The sequence below is a fragment of the Aulonocara sp. 'chitande type north' Nkhata Bay genome, linkage group LG22 (assembly GCF_057382095.1).
Source record: "Aulonocara sp. 'chitande type north' Nkhata Bay isolate Kocher_YH1m ecotype deep benthic linkage group LG22, A_spYH_male_GT1.1, whole genome shotgun sequence".
Taxonomy (NCBI): domain Eukaryota; kingdom Metazoa; phylum Chordata; class Actinopteri; order Cichliformes; family Cichlidae; genus Aulonocara; species Aulonocara sp. 'chitande type north' Nkhata Bay.
Genome location: NC_141364.1, coordinates 12165080 through 12189368, shown reverse-complemented (window position 1 = coordinate 12189368; position 24289 = coordinate 12165080). Strand labels below are relative to the sequence as shown.

General features: G+C 39.9%; 1 long non-coding RNA gene across 1 annotated transcript; it reads right to left on the bottom strand.

Annotated features, from left to right (window-relative positions):
* Positions 1 to 283: 283 nt before the first annotated feature.
* On the bottom strand, positions 284 to 24279 carry LOC147303617 (uncharacterized). Its single transcript, XR_015126950.1, has 3 exons — positions 24222 to 24279; positions 13073 to 13669; positions 284 to 1944 (listed from the first exon to the last, which is right to left on the bottom strand). It is a non-coding gene; the product is annotated as an uncharacterized LOC147303617 (long non-coding RNA).
* Between the last annotated feature and the right edge of the window lie 10 nt (positions 24280 to 24289).

Below are 24289 nucleotides of genomic sequence, written 5' to 3'. Positions count from 1 at the left end.
GTGGGCAATTAATTTTATTATTTTGTATATATATTTAATTTTTTAAGTAGTTTCTAGTGCAGTTAGAAAAGTGCAAAATGCATGCTTTTGTTATTTGCCCTGTTTAAACCCATTTTGATATACTTGGTATCATTTTGAGTATAATTAGTTGCAGAAGTAATTTCACTTTTTAGTAAAATTGACATTACACACCACACTTGTAATAATCATATGGCAAGGCAAGGCAAGTTTATTTATTTATTTTTTATTTATATAGCACAATTCAACAACAAGCTTTACAGAGACATTAAAAAATAAACGCAAATAAAAAGCATTTAAAATGAAAAAAAAAGAAAGGAACAGTAGATAAAATCAGTAGTTAAAATGTAAGTTTTGAAATTTAAGCTTAAAAGTAAAACAGTGCGGATTTGCATTTGAATAAAGCACAATGCAGCTGAGAACAGGTGAGTCTTCAACCTGGATTTAAATAAACTGAATTTTTCAGCTGATCTGAGGCTTTCTGGGAGTTTGTTCCAGATATAAGGAGCATAAAAGCTGAATGCAGCTGTCTGGTTCTGACTCTGGGAACTAATAAAAAAAACGGATCCAGATGGCCTGAGGGATCTGGAAGGTTCATACTGGGTCAGGAGGTCACTGATGTATTTTGGTCCTAAACCATTCAGAGCTTTATAGGCCAGCATCAGAACTTTAAAGTCTATCCTCTGACGGACAGGCAGCCAGTGTAAAGACCTCAGAGCTGGACCGATGTGGTCCACTTCTTTGGTCTTAGTGAGGACTCGAGCAGCAGAGTTCTGAATGAGCTGTAGTTGTCTGACTGATTTTTTTAGCTAGACCTGTAAAGATGCTGTTACAATAATCAAGCCTACTAAAAATGAATGCATGGACTAGTTTTTCCAGGTCCTGTTGATATCCTTGAAATATAGTTTAAGTAAATCATTAAGTTGGCCTTGAAGTCCTTAATGGATGTAAACCAAGTTTATATGGATTGTTAACATGATCCCACTATGCACCCCTACAAAATGATATGAGAATTTATTCAAAATGTCAAGATATTAGGTTTACAGACAGCAGGACATGCATGCATGCAAATGCTACTAAGCACACAACCTCCTTTGCATAGGTTAATGCGCCACAACATAAGATGCTACAATTGTAGACTTTTGTTAAAACAATTTTTTCACTTTCTTGTGAGAAGTTTGGTGTGACAGAGGTGATTTAGTATTTTAGTATTTATTTATTTATTGTCATTGTCAAGAACAATGAAATTGCGTTTGGGGCTTCCATACAACCCAAAAAAAAGAAGAAAATAATAAATACCCCTTAAAACCCAAGTGTACATATTTAACCCAGTGTGACTCCAATGCAATAAGACAATCCTTAGCAATAATGTTCGTAGAAATTCAGACAAAGACCTGAGAAACATGACAAAATACAACAATGCAACCCATTCAATATTATTGTACTGTGAGATATGATATCAGATATGATAGTTATCTATTTAAGAAAGAGGGGGGGGGGGCAGGAGGGGGAAGAGGAAGAGAATAATGGTGATGCCCTCCCTCTCATGATTTTTATTTAAAAAGAAGTAGAACCTATATTCTTTACATATAACTGAATGTGATTGTCCCTATACAAGCATTTCAAACTTGATGTGATAATTAGCAAAATGCTTGATCCTCACTATCATTTGAATACTGCAGTGAGAAATGGCAAATTAAGAAGTCTAACATTGCTTCAGTCTGGGACTTTTATTTACTTTTTAGACACAAATTAACACGATTAATGGTGGTCAAGATGGATAACATTTTCTGCCTAGTGCCAACAACAATATCATTTTATTATCAGCCATGTCTTAACTTAATGGTTACAGTGCAAATGTATCATTTTGACTCAGTGGATCAGAGAAAATCTCATTTGTGCAGACCCAGTTCTTTTTTTTTCATCCTGGAAAAAAAATGTAAAGAAATATTTTAAAACCCAAAGCATATGTAAACTTGCAGACCATAGCTGTAAACATCAGTTCTGATGACTTACTAAGGCGAGTAAATAAAGAGTTTAGGTAATCTAGTGTTTATTGTATTAAACTACAGTTCTAAATATTCTACATTTATATTTGGAGATATTTTCTAAAACAAGAGAATATTATTGTCCAAATCCTGAAGCCCATAATGATGCAGCTAATATACAGTGGCCAAAGGAGCCGTATCCCCTCCATTTGTGTGCACTTTGTCCTACATATTTTTACTGTACATTTCTCAGAAGCAGCTCCTCTGGCTTCAACTGCTTCCACATGTGGAATGCCAGAGATAATCTGTCCTACTGGATGTCAATGAAAGGGGGTGTCTTGCAGACGCTGAAGAGTCAGCTCCCACTTCCAGATTGTAACCACCCTGCATGTGTGAATGCTAAGTAGAAGCGCACACCTGGGCATTGCACACACACACACACACACACACACACACACACACACACACACACACACACACACACACACACACACACTAATACTTAGGACAACGTCTCAAAACAGGCATGGTTTAAATCTGAAAAATAGACAAAAGCTGAGTACTTTAAGATGTATTATACTTAACCAATAAATACGTGTACATTGTTATTTAAAGGCAAAGGCAGAGTTCAGAGACAATGTGGCGGCTTCAGAACTGGCTCTGTAGTACACCCACTGATACTCTGAGAAAAAAGCACACTGACTGAAAACAATTGGCACACTCATACACTCCTTCAAACCCAATTTCTTGGTATTCTTCTGTTTCGTGTTTTAGGACACATAACAAACATGGCTTTTGTTAACAAGAGGAATAACTTCCTTGTGTTTAAGAGAGTTCTTTTTACTAGGAAGAAGTCACATTTTCCAAACACTGTGTAGATGGTCAGTATTTATGTTTTTTTTTTCTGTTTTGGTCTTTGATTACTATTTATTCATCCCACTTTACCTAAAGGTTTGTTTTAGACAGTTGCTTTTGAAGTGGTGTTTTGCTGATAGTTAACAGATGCTTTGAAATAGAGGATACAGATAGAGAACACAGGAAGCTCCGAAAACTGGATGCCTGTCAAAACGAAACAACCCTGTCTATTTAATGTGCGTCATCACAATAAGCGCTCTTTGAGCAATTTGTTTGCTACTTCTGGTTGCTAGTGATGCAAGCATCTGACTGCATGGTAACACAGAGGTAGACTTTCTAGATTTATTTTTAATAAATGCTGTTTATATTGTACCACTGGCCTCCAGAACTGATAGATGAAATAACCAGTGCTGCAAACTGGGTGCAGCACAGAACTCCAAAATGTATATGGGCATAGAATAGAACACAACACAGGTAGCTGGGTCACTCATTGTCCAATCAGAATAAAGGTTTCCAGACTGGAAAAACTGTCTGGGATAATTATACTAGTTTGTGGGGTAAAGGCATTTAGCAACAGACTAAACAAGAAATTAAGGAAAATACAACCTTGCAGAACTAGAGGATTATTGTTATTACTGTAAAGTTTAGTATTTTGCTGGCTGTCGAAAGATTGTCCAGCTTCGACCAGCCTTTTATGTTTGAGGCTGCACGCGACATTGAGTTATATTATTGAAGGAATTTTTTTGTTGAAGGGCAGGCAAAATGTCAATAAGATAGCAGACTGCAGATCATAAAGCATAACTAGCTCACATTTCTCCAGACAGTCTTTTTAAGCTTGAGGGGGAAAAGGAAGTTCATGTGAGAGAAAAGAGGAAGTGAAAATATTCTGATAGATGTTGGACTCCAGACAATGTAACTGAATATTATTTTTGCTGAAAGTGTAGCAAGATTTCCGGCACTATTCAGTCTCTTGTATGAAACAAAACAAAAGAGACGCTGATGAGACTGCTTTGAAATCAGCTACTAAAGCAGTAGAGAATGGTAAATGGTGACCTTGTAAACGCCAGTTGCTAGTTGAATGTGAATATTGCAAGCGGATTGGCAAGTGGTTACTGGAGGATTGCTGGACACGCTATCGCGAGTTTGCTTGCAAAGAGGTTTATGGTGGACCTTGCCTGTTCTCCACATGTTCTCTCTGGGTACTCCAGCTTCCACACAGGCTGGATGTGTGGAAGCTCTTTAGGTGATTGCTTTGGTTACTACCAGGTTGCCACGGTCAGCTAGTTTCAATGCTAACTTGTCTGCAAACCACATGCCAAGCAGTAATAGAACATAAAAAAGTGGCTACAAGCAGAACATAAGCTGGAAATGAAGAATATTTGCATTCAGAGTAAAAGTTGCAACTTTTACTTTGAAGGCAAACAGCCTGCATTTCTAGTTTGTGTTCCACTACTGCTTGGACAGTCGGCGTCTTTTCCGTGTTTGACGACAGCGAACAGATAGCAACCAAATAAAGCACAAGGAGGTTTTTGGTGTAGCACCCTCTTTGCAACCGATTTCACCTGGCAACAGCCAGCAACTCACTCACCAACCAGTTTGGGAATACACATTTCCCCCTAGCAACTGTTAAGGTTCACATAATTGAGGTTGCCATGAGGTCATCGACCTTACTCTTACTGATGCACGCAGAGGGCGCTTTTTTTGAGCTTTTAGTCCTACAGACCCAATAGTCTTAAAGGCTAGAAACTACACACTGTGCACAGGATACGGAGGTACTACACAATGGATGTGGTTTATGTAAACTCGAACCTGTCCCAACACTCTACAGGTAAATATAGTTTGGTACTCAAATGTTAACGCTTTGCTTTGGAAGTAATGCTGCGTTACTACTGTGAGGTGTGAGCTCTTTGGTTTATTTTTATCTTTGAAGAGTTGAAATAAGATTACAAAGAGTACAAAGGGGAGAAATCTTAGTTTTTCTTGTGCCTTACATTTCCCTGCTGCTCACCATTTTCAATCTCAAGCTGTCTTTTAGTTTTTCACCTTCATCTTTTCTCCCACCCTCTATACAACCTCTCTAAAAACTCTTATCTTCAATCATCCCTGCAGTGCTCTTCTAATATTTTCCTTTCTTCTTGCTCGAGCTTGATTCTTGCTCTCATCTAGTTTTCGATTCCTCTCATCACGTCCGGTCTGGTCTCATCTCACCGCTCGCTCTCTTTTACTCCCTCGCCTTCTTTCCTCTTCTCAAGGACACGTTAGGAGCGCTGCCCTGGATTCTGGCCTTGGAACAAGCGCTTGCCTTGTGAAGTTCTGTTTGCATTGCGAGGTGTTTTCTCACATAGCAGCATTTCGCAGCCTTGCCCGGAAGATCACACCTCTGTGTGTTTGGCTGTTTGCGCATGTGTTTGGGAATCCTCTCAAAGACTGTGAATTCATCCACATTTTGTGCATATTTAAGTGCATGGACATAAACATGCATATGTACTATATGCATTTCCCTGCTTCTTTACTTGATTCAACATGTGTGTATGAATATGTTCATGTTACTGAAATGCAGTGTGTGCCTTGAGTGAAATTACCCCTGGGAAGCTTTACCCAAAGCTTTATTTGCTAATGAACTAAGGCCTGCTTTCCTGTTTTCGCAATCAACAGACATTTGAAAGAATTCAGTGACTCTTTGCAAGGCTTCATTAGATAAATTAAGAGAAAAACAGTATGTACCTCAAGTACTCTTAGATAAAAATCAGAAGAAAAGTCGGTTCAATTCACAGAGGCAGGGATTATCCAGGTGGCAACCCGGAGAGTTGTAAAATAAAGCCAGCACAGTGCCTAACACTGAAGTTCCTTCAACGGTCACTTGAGGCTGGCCATTAAGCAAACCTAACATAATATCCTTTGAAAATAATTAGCTTGGTGTACAGTTAAAGAGCCCAAACAAAACAATGCTCCACTTTTACTCAGTAAAGTTATAGTATTCTATGTTCTTTGGCACTTACTAGCCAATATCTGTGTCTTTACAAGCAGCCTATAGATGCAAGTCTTTGGACTTGCTAACTGTGCTAGCTAGCATTAGTCAAAGTTTCAACCCTAGTGCTCACAAACCAATGGTTGTTTAAGGAGCCCATTTACATCATTTATATACAGTCTGTGGAACTATCACATTTCTGTCTTTCTCAGGTTTTATGAAAAAATGACAAAATATAATTTATCAAATTGAAAAGGAACAGAGCTACAAATGATAAATATACAGTCATTTCAAAAGAACTCTAGTGACTAAGAGCTGGCTCTCTTAGACCTGTCAGCGGTTGATAGCTCTGATTTAACATTTTAATTCAATTCAGTTCGATTTTTGAATCCATTATTCTGCTGGTTACATCCCTGAGGTGATTATTTATAACAATGTAGAAGAAAATAGTCATCCAGTAAAGCTTTTCAGAGAATTCTCTTTTCTTGCACGCTCTTGTTCGTGTGCCAGGCAACAGATTGCTGGAAGAAATCTTCCACATTTGGAGAGCTCACACAATCACAGCTTTTCTCTGTCATGGTCTTTTCATTAATTAATACACACATCCACAAATCACAGCTGCAGGCATTCTCCACTGAGCAGCTCAAATTGATACTAAATGGTTCTGCAGGTATATCTACTTTTCTGCTTTTGTCACACATGGTGGGCAGCATTTTGTACCTCTTGAATCCACAAAAATCCATCAGTTCTCCTTGATTACACCGGACTCACGGGTAATAGGTTTTCTGTAGTGCGTTGGTTTCACAAGCACATGAATATTGTTTACCATTTTAGAGGCAGGTTGCAATTTTTGTAGCAAATTATGTGACACATTTTGAGCAATGGCACTTTTTCATTACAGATTTGCTCAGAGGCATCTAGCTGGTATCGATTTTGTCCTTTTTGCCAAACTCTGTCCATGTTGAAGGTCATGCTGCTTATTGATTTTGCCTCAAAACGGTGCCACAGGGTATTGCCAAGAAACTCAGGCAAAGACATTTATATACTCTGCTCAATTAAAATGTGTCATTGTGGGGGAAAAAGTGCACATGTTTTGATTCTCATAGTTTTTTTAATGTTGGATTTTTTTCATGAAATACAGATATGAAGAAAAATGTTTCGGAAATGTTTTAGTTTTGCAAACGTGTGTAAAAGTGTTCATCTGTACTAAATGTGTAGGAGTAAGGGTCAACAGATATATGAATATTGTGTATGTCTCAGCAAGTGCAAAGAATAATGCATTACATCACTTCAAAACCATGACACAGAGCCAGTGAACTGCATCTGACGAAGTAGCGTTCCTGTATTATATGTGTTTATCACACCTGCCTGCTCGGTGGCCATGGCCTCTCCTGAGATGTCTGAGCGGACGCATGCCGAGATGTTAGCATTCCCAGACTCGACTCGGTCTCAAAACATTTGGCACAAAATGACCTAAGGGATGGGATTTCCCCAAGATAATCAGAGGCAGCAGAGGAAGGCAGAGCATAAGCGCTTGTGTTTGGTGATCTACACAAGAATCAAAAATACACATTCTGTCGAAGCGGCTCATACTAACGAGGCTCAAGCTGACTTGCTGAAGATGACATTATAAACTGTGGCTCTCTTTATTTTAATATAATTGTTTTCACAAGAGAAATTTTAACTGAAGATGCATGCGAAAGATTAGAAGACAGACAAACCCCTATGCCACTATCCCAGCTCCCATCCACCATAACCTCTCTGTCTCTTCTTTTTTCATACTAACAGAGACTGAGTGGTTAGAATCAGTCAAAAAAAAACACACACACACACAGCTAGGTGGCCAAAACTCTGAGACTAGAGCAGAGAACACACTGCATGTCGATGCAGTTTTTGAGCTCACAATGATACCAGGCTCACACTGACAACAGGTTTTCACAGGATTGGGTAATATCCACTGCTTCTGCAAGAGGAACACATATATAGCTGAGGTCTCCTGGAGTCAGTGCATCAGTCACTCATGTTGCTAAAAGGACAAAGGAGGCTTACATCATGTCTTTTTTTTTCTAGTAGACTCTTGCTTTGCACCCAATCAGAAAATCAGCCACCAACATGATGTGTGCATACTCCGAACTATGTCGGAGTAGTTATTTATTACTGCTTGTATAGAAAATTAAAGCAGTAATAAAAATCAGAAATCAGAAATTGGACATCTAACTGCTTCATGGCAAAATATACTGTCAATAAAAAAGGGAACTACTCTGCTGCAAGAAAAATGCTTCGATGACAGACTTTTGCTTCTTTCCTGCAGAGCACCATCCATAACGCATTGCCCTCTTTTGCACACGACTGTAAATCTCCCGTACAGGGAATGAGGCTATCCCGTTACGTTTACTGAGATCTATCAGCGCGCAATTTGTTGCAAAGCCAACAAACCGTGCATGTAAGATTTCTTCAGTGTCTTCTAACTGCAGGATATCACACATAGCAGCCCTGGTGTATAAGTTGCAGTTCAACAAGTTAAGAAAGGAAGCTGCAGATCACACCTTAACAGGGAATTCTGGTGTAGATGGGTGTGGTACTGTAATCTTTTAACACTTAGCTGGGATATTTCTAGGATGGTTTTTGTGAGTTTCCACCGAAGTGTTATTCTCTGAATCCTTTCCATTTTGCTTTTATTCTTGTTCATTCAAAAGGGGTCAAATCACCCCCCTGTAGTGTCTAGAGGTGCGTAGATTGATCCAAATATTGATACAATGCCAGCAATTACATTGTTATTGTATCGATCCTAGGTTTGATATGCTCCATTTTCAGTATACAGCCCGCTGAATTGAGTTGGTTTTTCAGAGTTTTTTTTTTAAATAAAAAAATACACCTCATACGTGCATTTTTAATAATATCAGAACCTTCTTTCGTTGACTGTCTCATGTATTTCATTTATGCTCTGTAGCACATTTAAACATCAGAAAGTGACCCAAAGTGCTTTAGAACAGACACATTTAAATCATTATACACTGGTTTCCCTTCATAAACTGCCTTTATATTTTAAAATTATTTGTATTGTTATCTGCAATACTGGCCCTATTGATAATTGATAGCATAATTTGCAGTATCGTGCAGCACTAGTAGTCTCCTCTGTAATTTCCTAAGCGTTGTACTTCGCTCAAAACCAAAAATGCCTGCTTTCTATTTCTGCTGCAACTTTCAAAGATTCAGGAGGTCAAATAAAAACAAACAAAAAATTATGTAGTGAGTTGTTAGAAAATGAAGAGGAGACTTCATCTTCCCCACTAGCCGTTTGATTCGTGCTCTGCACTGATCAACACATCGTCTGACAGCCTGCAGGCTCCAACAGCACAAGTTCCCATTTTAGCAACTCTTGCCCGCACATTTTCCTTCGCCTCTTTTCCCACACCCTGCACCTCTGTTTTTCTGTCTCACTCCTTTTCTAAACTTGCTTCCTCTAACATTTTTTCTATATATGTATGTATACACACAAGCCGTTTCCTGTACTCAACTCCCCTTCCCAGCAGAGTGATGCAGCTTTGCTTTTATGAGATACCAAACTTGGGCTTGCGGCAGAATGACTGACCGACTTGTAGGGAGGACAGAGGAGCCATTTTGTGCCCTGCCGCCTCACTGAATCCCTTTAAAATATTCATTCATAAACTCCTGGAGCCTTTTACTCCACATCAAACAGTAGACCCATAGGAAAAGCACTGAGCTGATGCATCCAGAGATGAAAACAAAAATAAAGGGTAAACTGGACCACGGGTGAAAACCAAAATTAATCTAAATATTTATGCGCTAAATATACACTGATATATTCATTGTGTTTTTAGGGAAATGATTTGGACCAAAAGTAAATCAACAGGATTTGAATTTGGCAAAATATGCAGAAGCGCTTAGAACTACTGTGTCATTTTACAGAGCAGCTGTGTTTTTCTCTGTTAAATAGTCCAAAGCAATGATTTAGAAAATATACTTGATTAAATAGCGAATAACTTCCCAAGTGACAATTGGAAAATAAACCTGTATGAACTGTTCATTTGCTGTGAAATACAAGATTTAAAAAGTATAGTTTCTGTGCGCCGTCGCCTCACAGCAAGAAGATCCTGGGTTCAAATCCACATATTCGATGGTGGCTGTGTGCAGGTCCCTGGTACTCCAGCTTTCTCCCACAGTCCAAAGACATGCGTCTAAGTTTATTGAATATTCTGAACTTGAATAATTGTCTGTCTGCTTCTGTGTAGGTCTGGTGACCTACCCAGGGTGTACCCTGCCTCTCGCAACTGGGATAGACTCTAGCCCAGGGTGTACAGGGTCTGCAGCAATGCTTGGGTAGGTGGTACGTGTCAAAGTAACATCCTCATGGGTGGCTGAACCCAAGGTTTCCCAGCAGAACACCACCCAAAACATCACACTGCCTCTGCAGGCTTACCCTCTTCCCATAGTGCACCCTGTTGTCAGGTGGTCCCCACTGTCGGTTGCCACATTGCAAATGACCTCTTTAAAGAACTCCAGTGTCGCCTGAATAAACTCTCTGCTTACTTACTGTGCAAGTTGCATGGCACCTCTTTAGTATTTACTGAACAAAATATACAAAAGTTCTAATTTATGAGCTGAACTGTCACAATTAATAGGTCTTTGCATGACATGAGTGGTTTTAATCAGAGTGTCGCTATAGTATGAGGGCTAGTTCTACAGGAAGAGAAAGCAGGAAACAGAGGAAATCGGGGTGATTGTGATTGGAGTCAAGCCCAGGGTGAAAGGAGGAAATGCGTGAGTGATTGATGGGAGAACAGTAGGGAGCAAACGACCTGTCTAGTTGGTCAAAGCTGTCATTCTAATGCCATCTAATAAAAAAATAATAATAATAAAATCCTATTAAAGCTTTTTAAGCTGTAGGTGTGCAATGTCTCTTAACAATTCTGAAATTAGCTGCTTGGAAAGGAGATTTATTTAAAAAATAAATGTCACATATAGAAAAAAATGGGTGGAGGTGGTTTGGTGTGTAAATGTGTGTGTTGGTTTTTTTGTCCCTAGTTTCCTGTTCCTGAAAGCACCTTGGCCGTCAACACAGTTGACACAGATTACAAGTATGCAGGCTTGCAAAACATCCCATTTTGGATGGGGTGTTATATGCACCCACCCCTCGCACCCACTTCTCTCACCCTCTTCCTCCTTCCTGTGTCCCCCACTTTCCTCCAAATACTATAAATCACTCTATATCTGCTCTCTCTCTTCGAGGTTGACCTGCCGATGAACTACTCACTTAAAAAAAAAAAGTCATTTAAATGGCATTTAAAGCAGCGGCCACACACATGCATATGCTTCTCTGAGGTCAGAAGTTTAATATTTAATAATACCTTACGACTGTAACCAGGCAGCTACTTGGAGAAGCCAATAAAACTCTGGCACCAGCAGTGGCTCGACAACAGTGAAGTAGGTTAAGACAGAATTTGAAACAGGGCTTGTATGTGAGCTGGCTGCAGATTTGCCAAAAGTCATGTGGTTCATATTTGATTCAAAAAGCCATTTGCTATGCTTGATTTAGGAACTACATCATCAGTGTATCATTAATGCATTTTGTTCTGACAGCACAAGAGATTTGGAAGGTGGGTCACCGTGAGAGAGAGGGAAACAAAATAGAAGCAAGTCAGAAAAATGGACACGGCAACAAGAGGCATGCAGAGAGAACATGGGAAGGAAAAGTACAGAAAGAGAAAAACAGAGGAATGAGAAAGCAGACACATGCGTCCTGGGGTGAGGCTCGCAGGAAATGAAGTCAACAGTCTTGGAGAGAGAAGAATGCGAAAAGCAGCTGTGGGGCTGCTTGCTCCAAGGTCTCCAAAGACCAACTCTTCTCAGTCTGACACCACTTCACAGTTAATGGCTGAATCCATAAAATTATAGTGTCAGACTATCACTAAGTGCTGATTACACTGCGATTCCATCTTCCTATATGCTCCAAGTGGCCTAACCTTGGCAAATAAACAATACCAATGTCAAAGTTTCACCGGGGCTTAAATTTAGTCGATGCCAGCTTACCGTGGGGCAGATTTTAAGGCAGAGGTTTACAAGAGTCGAAATAAAATACAAGAGTGTTAAAAAAAAAATAGACATGCATTGCTGGCTGGGATAATTGGATTATTTGACTTTGTAGCAATAAATCCAAGCTTAAGAGTTTCATTAACCACATTTTTAAAAAGTAAACACTTATGCAAACATTGACTCTCTAAAGCGAGATAACTATGAGACTGGTTTGCATCGTGAATCCCATTACATTTAAAACACATTTAATATTATTTTCATCATTTGGTTCAAAATGTCTGCAATCCAAAGAGGATTAAAAACGTTGCTTGTATAACACTGGGAAGCAAAAACTGCTGCATAAGCGACCAAATAAAGAGCGGAAGGACGGAGGGATGATTAGGGTGTTTTCAGCTGAGGATGAGCCCAAAAACAGATAGGTTGGGGCAGACGGGGAGGGGGACTGATTAATGATTAATCTACCTTGGCCACAACACAGAAGATGCAAACGCAGCCCGGGAGGAGAGAAACTTCAAACTCCGGCATAGAATGAGAATCGCAAGCAAATATGCCATCATTCAACGTGCTCACTGGACCTAGTGCACATTGTATCCTTTAGTGATGGACCAGTGAAAGAGAAGGCTATTTAGGGCCTTGCAGAGCTCACCATTAAAATAACATAGTGGGTGATGGATATGTTTTGTGTGTGTATATGTGTCTTTGTGTGCAAGAAAAAAAAGAAACAGCCTTGTGGGAGCAAACATTGCAAAAGAAAAACAATCTTTTTCATTATTTAGTTGTATTTTTTTTCTAATTTCACTGGACTGAGGTGTTAACACTAAACTATCTCTAATGACTGAGATGTTAAATAAGACAGTCCTTTTTAAAAAGCTTCTTATACGCTAGGATTGAAAAAAGGAAAATATTGCATAACGCAACTGCAACCACAGTTATTTAAGTTTATAGATGTAATTAAACATGGCCACTGTATACAGAACCAATACTAAGTGAGGTTAGGCATGTAATTAGACTTGTAAAACAGACATACATGCACAAACATACACATACTGCATATATCCAGCCCTGAAGTATATTTAGTTGGAATAATTCCAACTAATTATACCAGGTCCAAACTTTTCTTATTGGCTTCTGTGGAGGTTTTGCCATTTTAGCCTTTATTATATAACTCATCTCAGATGTGAATCATTACCTGCGTCATCTTGTGGTGGGCAGGTTATTACAGAAGAACATCCCATTTCAAGCCTGAGAGTAGTGGACCACAAATCAACCTTTTTAGGTGGGTTGAATATCTCCCAGGCTTCACTTCTGTCACCAGATCTACACCAAAAAGACACAGCAGTTAAATCACTGCCTTATACGTCCCTGTTGTTCCCATTGTCCAGGCAAAATGTATGTGCTTGTTATATATAATATATGCTATTTTGTCTATGGAAAATTGTCTTATGCACGTTGTTGTCATAACCTTTGTGCACACCAACAGCTGGAACAGAATTCCTTGTTTGTGCAACATGCTTGGCGAAACAAAATCAGATTCAGGTTCTGAAAACGTCTCTGAGGCCTTGTGGTGTCGACACAGGGCCCTTCGAGGTGAGGTGTCCTTTGATATGTGGCTCTGGAATGTTCCTTTCAGCAGATCCTTTGGGTCCTGTAGGTTGCTGGGTGGATGCTCCATGGATCAGGCTTGTTTTGGCACATTCTGCAGATTGGAATCTGGGGAAGTTGGAATCCAAGTAATTGCTTTGGGCTCTTTGCAGGTAGTTTTTGCAGTGCGGTGGAGGGATTTGGCCTGCTCGGGGAGAAACAATTTTTAATTGGGTGGTACATGTCCAAGTAGGCCCACGGTTTCGTGGAAGAATGTTAAATTGAGAAAATGATCATTATTCCACTCACCTGTTAGTGGATTTAGTGTGTTTGTTTACGTATACGGTGTATGAGCAATGGAAATTTTCACATTGAAGTAAAGCTAACACAGTTGCTTTGTTAGCTGATTTTTCAGCTACTGCAGAAGTAATGAACAAACATGTTTCCTAAATTGAAATGTTTTATATTTGGATTTTGATGTAACGTTTAATTTATCAACCTCCTATTAGAAAATACAGTGAGTTTGAGTATGTGAGCCAGTATTCAGGGACAAATCCGTATTGATGTCGACCTCGAAGAGAGCAGAGGTCGGGTTTGTTTTGCAGTCTTGCCTCATTTTTGTTCATTAAAGAATATTTTCCAAAGAGAAGCTGCAGCCCGGTGCATTCGACATTGTAAATACAGGGTTGTTGTTCCGTTTGAGAACTCTTTAATGAGATGTATGTGACCATTTCTGAATGCAATCTCCAAAGCTAAAGCAGCGGAGGCTCCTGCTTCAGCTGTTGAATAGCCATTGCAGATTCTTGTTACAGCTTCAATGTCATTCATCTGACAGCAGTGTTTGCTACGGCAGAGCTAAGGTGATTACTTCTCTAGGAGATGGACAAATACTGAAAATAGATCATGATGTCGCCCTGCCAGGTGAGGATAGCAATAAAATCTCCAGGAGGAGAATGCTTGGTGGGAGGGAGACGGAGCCTCTGTGACGGCAGGGTAGGAGGGATATGAGTGTTTGTGTGCTTTTGAATGTTGGGTGTTTGCACGTTGGTGTGTGGCGGCGGTGCAGGCGGGGCTTTCATATACCAGATTAAAATCAAAACAGAATGACATTCAAAATGAAGCCGAAAGGATCAGGCTCTAGCTGGCGTTTGTGGTTTGATGGACTGTCAAAACACTTTTGGTGAGATTACACACCTGTCACAGGAATGGCGTTGTCGACGTTATACAACACTGATAACATAATGGGATTCCTGTTATGAATTTTAGCTATGCTCCAAAAGGGGGGTGGGTGGGAGAGAAGACAAACACCTTTCACTATTATTTAGCCCTCTGTCTGTTTCTTCAGTGCACCTGCCAAACTGAGCCAAGTCCTTAATAAGAAGCCCCATCAGGGCAGGTGGCAGCTGAGGCGCTCGCTGCCTACTTGCATGAATCCCCCCAAAAACGCAGTCTATTTAAACGGATTTATTGGAGTCTCCTCTTCCTGTTCCCATCTGTTCTCACTAGTAACTTTTGATCATCCAGAAGGAAAAGCTGCTAAATCGAATCTACCTGCTCTGTCAGGCCAGTGTGGAAAATGCCAGATGCCGTCATATTGGCTCTCAAGTGATCGGGTTTCAAGCGACTAATGCGAAATCAGCCTCACATATGCTCTCATGTAAGTTTATAGTTCATAAAAAGGAGGTAACTGAAATTAACCAGCCTTTAAAAAATAAAATAAAAAGCTAAATAAAAAGCACAGACTGATCAAAAAGGACCAGTTGAACTTTTTTCAGGCATTTCACTTGGCATCTTTTGGCCCTTCACCTTTACCCAATAGTAGGGCTGTGCGATATGACCAAAATCTCATATCCCAGTATAAGACATCTATCGTCCGATAACGATATAAATCACAAAAATTTTACATTTTCTGAAAATTCTGTGAATCTCGGGCAGCTCGACTTGCATGAAGTGTTTCCAGCTGGGCCTCATGTACCTGGACTCGAGTGTTTAAACCACAGGTGTCGAACTCCAGGCCTCGAGGGCCGGTGTCCTGCAGGTTTTAGATGTGTCCTTGATCCAACACAGCTGATTTAAATGGCTAAATTACCTCCTCAACATGTCTTGAACTTCTCCAGAAGCCTGTTAATGAACTAATCCTTTGATTCAGGTGTGTTGACCCTGGGTGAGATCTAAAACCTGCAGGACACTGGCCCTCGAGGCCTGGAGTTTGACACCCCTGGTTTAAACCGATGCATGAAACTATACATTTTTAGACATAAGTTGTAAAGTTGTGAGTATTTATTACATGGCGTGCTGCGGGGAAAAGCCTGTTGTAACATTTGAGTCTAAGGTTTATTTTTTTAGCACCTGACGGCCGTAAACACTCTGCATTCTCTTTTACGTGATTCAGTTTATTTTGAAAAGTCTCAACAGGATCTTGAGCTTTATTGTGAAAGGTTTATGTGGAAAATAAATAAGCGGACATGTGACGGTTTTACCGTCATTGTTGCTAACGACAACGCATAAAAACAGGTGCCACTACAGTGACCATCAAAACGATGAAAAAATATTGCCGTAAACAGTTTGTTTTACGACACCAAACGATAGTGTAAAATGAAATGATAGACGTTTTTATATCATCATCCGATATATATCGTTATATTGAACAGCCCTACCTAATAGCTTAAACGGATTTATTTCCCCCTTACAAAAGTGCATTCCCTTATTTGCATTTTGGTTTCACTCGTTTAACAAGCAAATGTATTATTTCCTGTGGCAATACTGTTTGTACCATCTGATGTGGGACGCCATGGTTTATCTATACCTATAACTCTTGGGTTTAAGATCTCACTTTTATACTACTTGTTGTCCTAATATCACAATATCCTTTGCTGTATTTTGCAGGTAAAATGGACAAAGAAATAACTGAAATTCAGGCACTTTCACTCATATTTTGTAAGCTACGGAGAGCAGCGGTCTTGATATAGTCATCTGTGTTCCATCGGTAAGGAAGCAGGAAATTGGAAGTGACAGAAAGGTGTGTTTGAGTGGTTGCAGGTCATTTTATTGATGTCAGACGCGGAGTGAATGAATAGTGAGGCCCACTTAGGCCCCACTGGGATTCCTTTTATGTAGTGTCTATTAGGCGGGCGAGAGGTGGATGGCAGCGCTATACAGGCGAGTCTGTGTATGTGTGCAAGTATAGGAGACCGTAAACTCTAAAGCTTCTGAGGTCCCATGGGGTCTTAAGGATCAGACAAAGGAAACCAATGGGTACCCAAGGGACACCAATAAAGTCCCATTTCAGGAACACCCACACATAAAGTGACTGTACAGACTCGGGCAAGCTCCACGCACACACACTTGTGGCTCATTGTGTACCGGGTCATTCAAGGGTGCTCGACATAGACATGTTGTGTCTGGAGCTCTGCTTTTTTTATGGCAGTTTCACTGCAACAGACGTCCTCCTTTTCACTTCCACTGTACCGTGGGAATAAACACACATGGTCGTACAGATGAAATACTAACATGAGCAGCGTCTTAAACTGCTATCTGAGTGCTTAAAGTACAAAACAAAAGAAAGTGTATGAAGTGTTGGTTTACATATTGATGCAGTCGCCTGCAAACCATCCAGCTCTGTGGGTGATCGTACAGAAGGATGCTAATTTGGAATGGGTTAAATCAGCGGTCCCCAACCGGTCCATGAGTCATTTGGTACCGGGCCGCAAGAGTTGAGGCTCAGGTGTGAAATGTATGGTTTTCAGGGTTTTTATCGGTTTTCAGCGTTATTTTGTTATCGTTTTTATCGTTAACTCGGTTTTCCTGAGTCTTTTCACGTGTGTTATAAATAAATCTTCTTTTTTCGGTACCGGTACTAGTTTTATTTTGTTGTATTTATCCGCGACACCTTAAAGGCCGGTCTGTGAAAATATTGTTGGGCATAAACCGGTCCGTGGCGCAAAAAAGGTTGGAGACTGCTGGGTTAAATAAAGCGTCCCCCACATGCAGCACTGCATCAAGTTTAACTGATTATCCATCTATTTATTTAGAACAGTTAATCTTTTTATTCACTCATATCAACACTGGGATATTTCGCAGCACTAAATCCTTCTGGTGGAATGCGTTTCCATTCAGCTGTCTATAATGGCTACCGACACAGTATCTACTGAATGTCCAACAAGAATGAAAACAGGCCTGTAAGTGACTGCAGGAGCTCGCTTCTCATTGCTAAGTAACTACAGCTGTTCCTGCCATCAGTTCATTTATATTAACATTCACAAAGAGGCAGTAAACAGATTGTATAACGTGTGCAACAAATGAATGCCAGCATTATCTACAGGCCCTCTTTTCCTTTTCACTCATTAGTTTTTTTCTTAAAGGGAGGGATTAATATCAGGTATAATAAATTACACAAACCAGAAATTCAAAACTTATCTAAACTTTTCACAGCAACTTCTTAAACTGATATTTTATTTAACTAATTCTCAGCTATTGGTTCCTCCCATTGATCATAATTTGTGTGTAGCACATCTAAATGCATTATTTCCATGCTGTACCATCGGAAGGAGCTGCTGATGGATAGTGTGCTGCAGGAGTGGTTTAAGCAGTTTTGAGAGTGGTTTAGATATGCTTTGACATTTTTGCTGTGATTCATTGTAGCTGCTGTTAATCCAAGCTGACTGCAGTAAAGTTGCCATCCTCCTTGAAATGAGCTTGTCCAAGAAAACCACTATCAGTCATTTCAGCAAATGCCCAGTTATGATGTGTGTCTGTTTAAAATGTAAATGCTGCTTAAAGTTAATCAAGAGCACATAAGGACACAGAGCCATAGTGTCTGCAGTTTTCAGAAGTTTGGAGTGGATGCAAAACATGACTTTGATGTACAAGATCATCGTTTTATTTCACACTCAGTTTTGCGTTCCTTTATAGAGAAACAGCATTTTTCTTGAACTAAATAGCCGCCTTGTGCACGATTGTGCTGAAAAGATTTGCATTTATTGTTTTCTGTCAGCAGTGAACTAAATGTTCACTGCACGTAATGCACTGGGCAGGGGTACAGCTGGCAAGTGCTATTGGCAGACAATGCAGCCATCAGCAGTACTGTTGAAGCCAGTGTATAATAGCATTTATAGTCAAACAATCAGTGCAGATTCTGGAAAAGGCGTTCAGTTTGAATCCAAATAGCACCTACTAGTTTTGAAGAAAACAAGTCAGAAGATCAGCCACACTGGCAATTACTTTATAACATCACACTGAGTGGAAATATCTATGAGTGACCGAGTGATGGATAACAGTTGGAAATCATTACCAAAGGCCAAGACCACAAGCAAAGAGATCCAAAAGTTCTAACGGAGCTGAGATCATTGTTAAACTCCTGCCTTATTACATGTTGTTTTAAATACAAAATGTATACTGACATTGGTTTGTTTGACCTGAAGCAAACCTGTTTGTGCTTGGCAAGTGTCTTATAGAGAAATTAGCTGGTGCTATAGGCACTAATTATCTGATATGTGTATGTGCACCCATACAATTTATAAATGTAGGTAGCTAACCAAGCTAACAAGCATTAGTTGATAAATTAACACTCCACCTTTGTGTCCAAGGTAAATTCTTGCTTAATAAACTAATGCTAATTTATCAGCTAACCCTTATCAGCTTGGCTAGCTAATAAGCGTTAGCTGATAAATTAGCATCCAAGATAAATTCTTGCTTAATAAACTAATGCTAATTTATCAGCTAACCCTTATTAGCTTGGCTAGCTAATGAGTGTTAGCTGATAAATTAGCATCCAAGATAAATTGTTGCTTAATAAAACTAATACTAATGTTGGATCTTCAAAAAGTAGAGTCGAAAATTGATGGGTGATGGCACCCTGGCGCCATCCATCTTTTATGTTGCTGATTTTAGCATGCAAAAAACAAAATCTATCGCTATTCTTTATAATGTGTCTGATTTATAGAAGCTGTTTAGTAAATGCAAATGGTGAATAGCTGTCACATGCTATCAGATTTCAAATTAATTATATCTAAACACAGCGGGACTAATGACACTGAAGTTTATGAAACATGCTCAGAATTTTTCATGCCTGAAAAAGACAATAATGCCAGTGTCTATTGACACTCAATGACACTTAACTTCAGAGGTTGGGTGTGTGTGAGAGTTGAAGGCCACCGCATATTAGCTTAATGAATACAAAAAAGTGAATGGTGTGGCTTGAGGACAACACATCCACGTGGCAAACTCATAAGCCAGCACCTCCCGCTGCATTAAGCCTACATCCCACTGTGGCATGCAGCTGCAGATCACAGATCAGATGCCGGTTCTCTGTATTGAAATTCATATTCAGTCTCTCTCAATTCCACGCTGATATAAATACACTTTAATCAAAGTAAGACACATTAAGCCTCCCATTGCAACATGCAGTGAAGAAAAAAAATCTGATAATAAAAAGCTGCCTTGCAGTGAGCAGTAAGTCAATGAATCATAGGTCCAGGAGATTAGACAGGAGGTTTCACACTGATTCAGAAGAGATTACAGAGCATACATTAGAGGACGATGATTTACCAAAAAGATACAAATGATTTGATTATGTACAACTGAGAAAGAGCAGTCCGCATGCCTTTTGAATTCCCTTCATGAACCTTGGTGCTGTTCAAAGTGTCACCTTCCCGACAGCAGTCACCCCTCTATGTGATTTACCTCACTCACCCAAACATATCAGACTCCAAAGTTCAACCGGTGAAATTCAAGCCGACAAATCTCCCCTTCCCTCAGCTGTGCGCGGATACCGATACACATGTTTGAGGCAAATCCAAACGCACACATATGGACGCATTCATGCACGCACACGAGAAGTTGCATGCGAATGCACGATCACCGTTTCAATCCCACTCACTCCTTCTCTTTCAAAATATAAGCTGCTTTCATGCTGCTACTTATGCAAGCTGAATGTTTGCGTCTGATATTCAGATTAACGGCGCTGCTAAATGTGCTACCAGTGTACTGTTGCGGCCTACTCTGGGTGGATGCACTACACTCTTCTCGGCAACCAGCAGCCAGCCAAGCCCAGGCAGACAGCTCAGAGACAAAACAATCCACTGTTATTAATGAGGACATTTTTCAACTCAGTTAGAAAGGTAAATACACGGCCTGAATGTTAAGCCATATGGGCTGCTTCAGAGAGCCTAGATCAAAGAGGGTTCAGTGATTCAGTCTGACATCAGGACAGCCTTGAAATAATAATGATCAGAGCGGGAATAACCACCCACATATTTTACTCGACTCTGCCTGGTTAACGAACATCACACGTAATACCTTTGATAAACTATGCGATTGCTTTAATAATGCATATGGTGATTGTTAGGCAAACAAACGTATTGATATCTATTTTGAAGTAAACCACTATCACTCTTTTCAGCAAGTACCTTTTTCATGGTAGTACTGAATGTGTTGTAGCACATATTCAGTACGCCATATTCAAAAGCTGTGATCACACAAATTTCTTAAGCTCAAGATGTTCGTTTTTTTTCATAAGATCTCCTGTTTTCCCGTATAGAAAAGAACAGCAGCGATGTTCTCACGCTTTTAATAAAATCATGATTCTCATACAGATCACTTGGAGTTCCCATGAAACTGAACATATTGATGTAAATGTTCAAACATACTTATCCTTTTACTGTTTTTAAACGTCTTTGCCTTCTTTTAAAGTTTTTTACCCCTAAAACAAAATGCAAATCTTGTCATCTAAATCTGATTTTTTTCATAATGTTGTATTTCAGATATTGAAATCTGTCATGTCTATTTCAAAACATTTGCATCAAGCCACTCTCCTAAATCATTTTTCATATGAGGTCAGTATGCCCTATAATTTCCTCAAAATAACATATAAGATTCAGTCAAGGCAGCATAAGAGAAAAACTGTCTTGCTTTTGTACAATTTTGTTTTAGATTTCTTTTTTCAAGCAGCACACACAAAGACACACAAACCATCCACTTACTAACACCCACACACAATGTACTCTGACCTGTTCCTTCAAACTGAGCTGACTGTCCTGTGTCTCATGGGACAATAGCAGTACATCACAACACTTGACATTGCGTGAGCCACTGAGTGCACACTTGACTGCGTCTAGTATTTCTTTTATACCCAGAGACCCCAGTTTCAGGACTATATAGTTTCAAACTCTGCACTTTCCTTTGTCTGTTGGATTAAAACTGGGCATTATTTTCAAAGTTCAGCTTGCCATATGACAAACGACACAGTAATCGAACTGAGAGACAGCAAAATGGAAACACTCACCAGATACTTCTTTACTCATACATTACTTCTAATCTGCCTTAATTCTTTGTGGCATTGATTCAACAAGGTGGTGGAAACATGCCTCAGATTTTGGTCCATTACATGTTGATATGATAGCATCACACAGCTGCTGCATATTTGTCAGCTGTACATCCACGATGTGAATCTCCCGTTCCACCACATCCCAAAGGTGCTCTACTGGGATAAGATCTAAGTAGACTGAACTCACTGACATGTTCAAGAAACCAGTTTGTTTGGAGCTTTGTGACAGATCCTTATGAAAGCAGCCATCAGAAGATGGGCACCCTGATGGTCATACCATTACACCAACATCACCACCAATCAAAAGCAGCTTGAGCAATTGATACAAGGCAGGATGGATCCAAACCATCTGTTCACACCAGACTGGGCCCGGGACCAGTTTCCCATCCTACTAGGCGAATTGCAGGATCCCTTGGGGATTGTTTTGACATTTTACTGTTCTTAGCTGTAGGTGCAGCACCCGGTGTGGTCTTGTGCTTCAAAGTTAAATTTGTTGTATGTTCAGAGGCACTCTCCTACATATCTTGGTTGTGGTTGAGGTACTGATTTGCCTTCCTCAAAGCAGTCTTGATCATTCTCCTCCTCCTCTGACCTGACATCAGCAAGACATGTTCAGTCAGAGAACTGCTGCTCTATGGATGAAGGCTGAGAGAAAATCAGATCAGATGTTTCTAAAATACTCAGACCAGCACCAACAACTATGACACGTTCAAAGTCGCTTAAATCAGTTTGTACTTCACCAGGTTGTCTAAATGCACCGAGTTCCTGCCTTCTGATTGGCTGATTAGATTTTTGCGTTAATGAGCAGGTGTAATTAAACAGGTGTGCCCAACAAAGGTTATATTATGGCTGAAGTCAAAAGTTGATGTAAGCGCCCCGTTAAAGTAAACCCTGACAAAACTCTGGAAAGAGAGGTGAAAGTTTCGGTCAGAACAAGGTGGCGAATGTGTTTTATTCAGGACAAGTCAGCTTATCTATTCTGAGCATTCGCTTCACTGCACATGTTTGCAGGAGAAAGCGCAGATCGATTAAAGGTTGTCATGCTTATATTCTCTGAGGCTAACCCAAATGTCTCGCCATTTGTCAAGGGCAGCAACACATTTAGCCGGCATGTACCCTAGTTTTTGTTGTTTTTTGTCTGCAGAGTGTTTTTGAAGGATGGAGAACTGCTCCAAGCACAATGCTCTATGAGAATTTGACACGCGGAGAAAAATACAGTATCGTAAAAGATTTCATACATTTGCTAATAAATCACATAGCATTTTTTTTGATGATGCTGTTAAATTTTACACCGCAGCCCTAAGTTGGAAAAATAAACATGTATATCTAAAAATGTGCTTTTGAATTACGCCCAGAGTTGTCAGTTACTACCTGTGAGGTTGAGTACACACAGTGCCGCTCCAGGCCATAGTGACATTTTCACAGACGCACGTCAGAAGATTATATTACCAGCGCTCATCAACCAGATCCATCTTTAAATCTGCCCACCGCTCTCCCCACTAGCCCAAGGCCACATGGCTTCTGAACAATGAGAGGACTATTAGATTGCAGGGAGGGCAATAAAACCGTCATGGTTATTAAATAGCTGGGGTAAAAAAGAATAAATGTTGAATAAAAGCCAGTAATGATGATGGTTTTCATTGTTTTTATTGTGTGTTCCAATAAGTCCTTGTAAATTAAATCAATTGAATCTGACAGTTGTGGACAATTACTTCAGTAAGTGTTCGGCTAAAAATGCTGATGGAAAGATACAGGCGGAGGGGGAAAAAACTGCGAGGAGTTAAATCTGTGGTTCACGAAGAGTTGATGACAACAGCCTTTTACTTTAAATGGGAAAAAAATGTCGGAGTAGGAGTGCAGCTTTGCAGCTTTGTTGCTATGCGATGAGGAGAACAGAGCTAAGATTATAGGCTTAAAAGTGTAGATTAAGAAGAAATCTTTTTCTTCACCTGTTTGTATATTTATAGCACGTCCTCAGACATAAACAACAAAATGGGGGATATTGTAAGTGCAATACGACAGTGCAAGGTGGCCCCCAGTGGACTTACATGAGTGTGTTATGTGTTTTCAGCTTAATGCTTCTGTAATCAGTAAGGTTTGGACTGAATTGCTGGGTTTGGGGGTTTTTTATGTTTTGTTTTGCTTGCCCATCAATGTACCAATTGTCTACCTAGACTAACTCAGTCAAGCTTTTAGCACCTTAAGACCTAGATTTCCCCCTATAAGTCCAATACAGAGTTAAAGGAGAGTGAGTATTGGACTTATATTCACCAGGATAACAGAAACACGGCTGTGCAGCATTTCAGCAGCTTGTTTTTGCCACTAATGAGTTTTCTTTAACATGAGGTCAAATATAGGCCACACCAAAAAACCTTGATCTTAGTATATCTTCATATAATATCTTTATAACAGCTGATGAGAACATAGCACTAACCGTGATGTCACAGAGGTTAGAGTTTATCCTGGCCGGAGCTGAGGAGACACTCTGAGTCTGGGTCATAA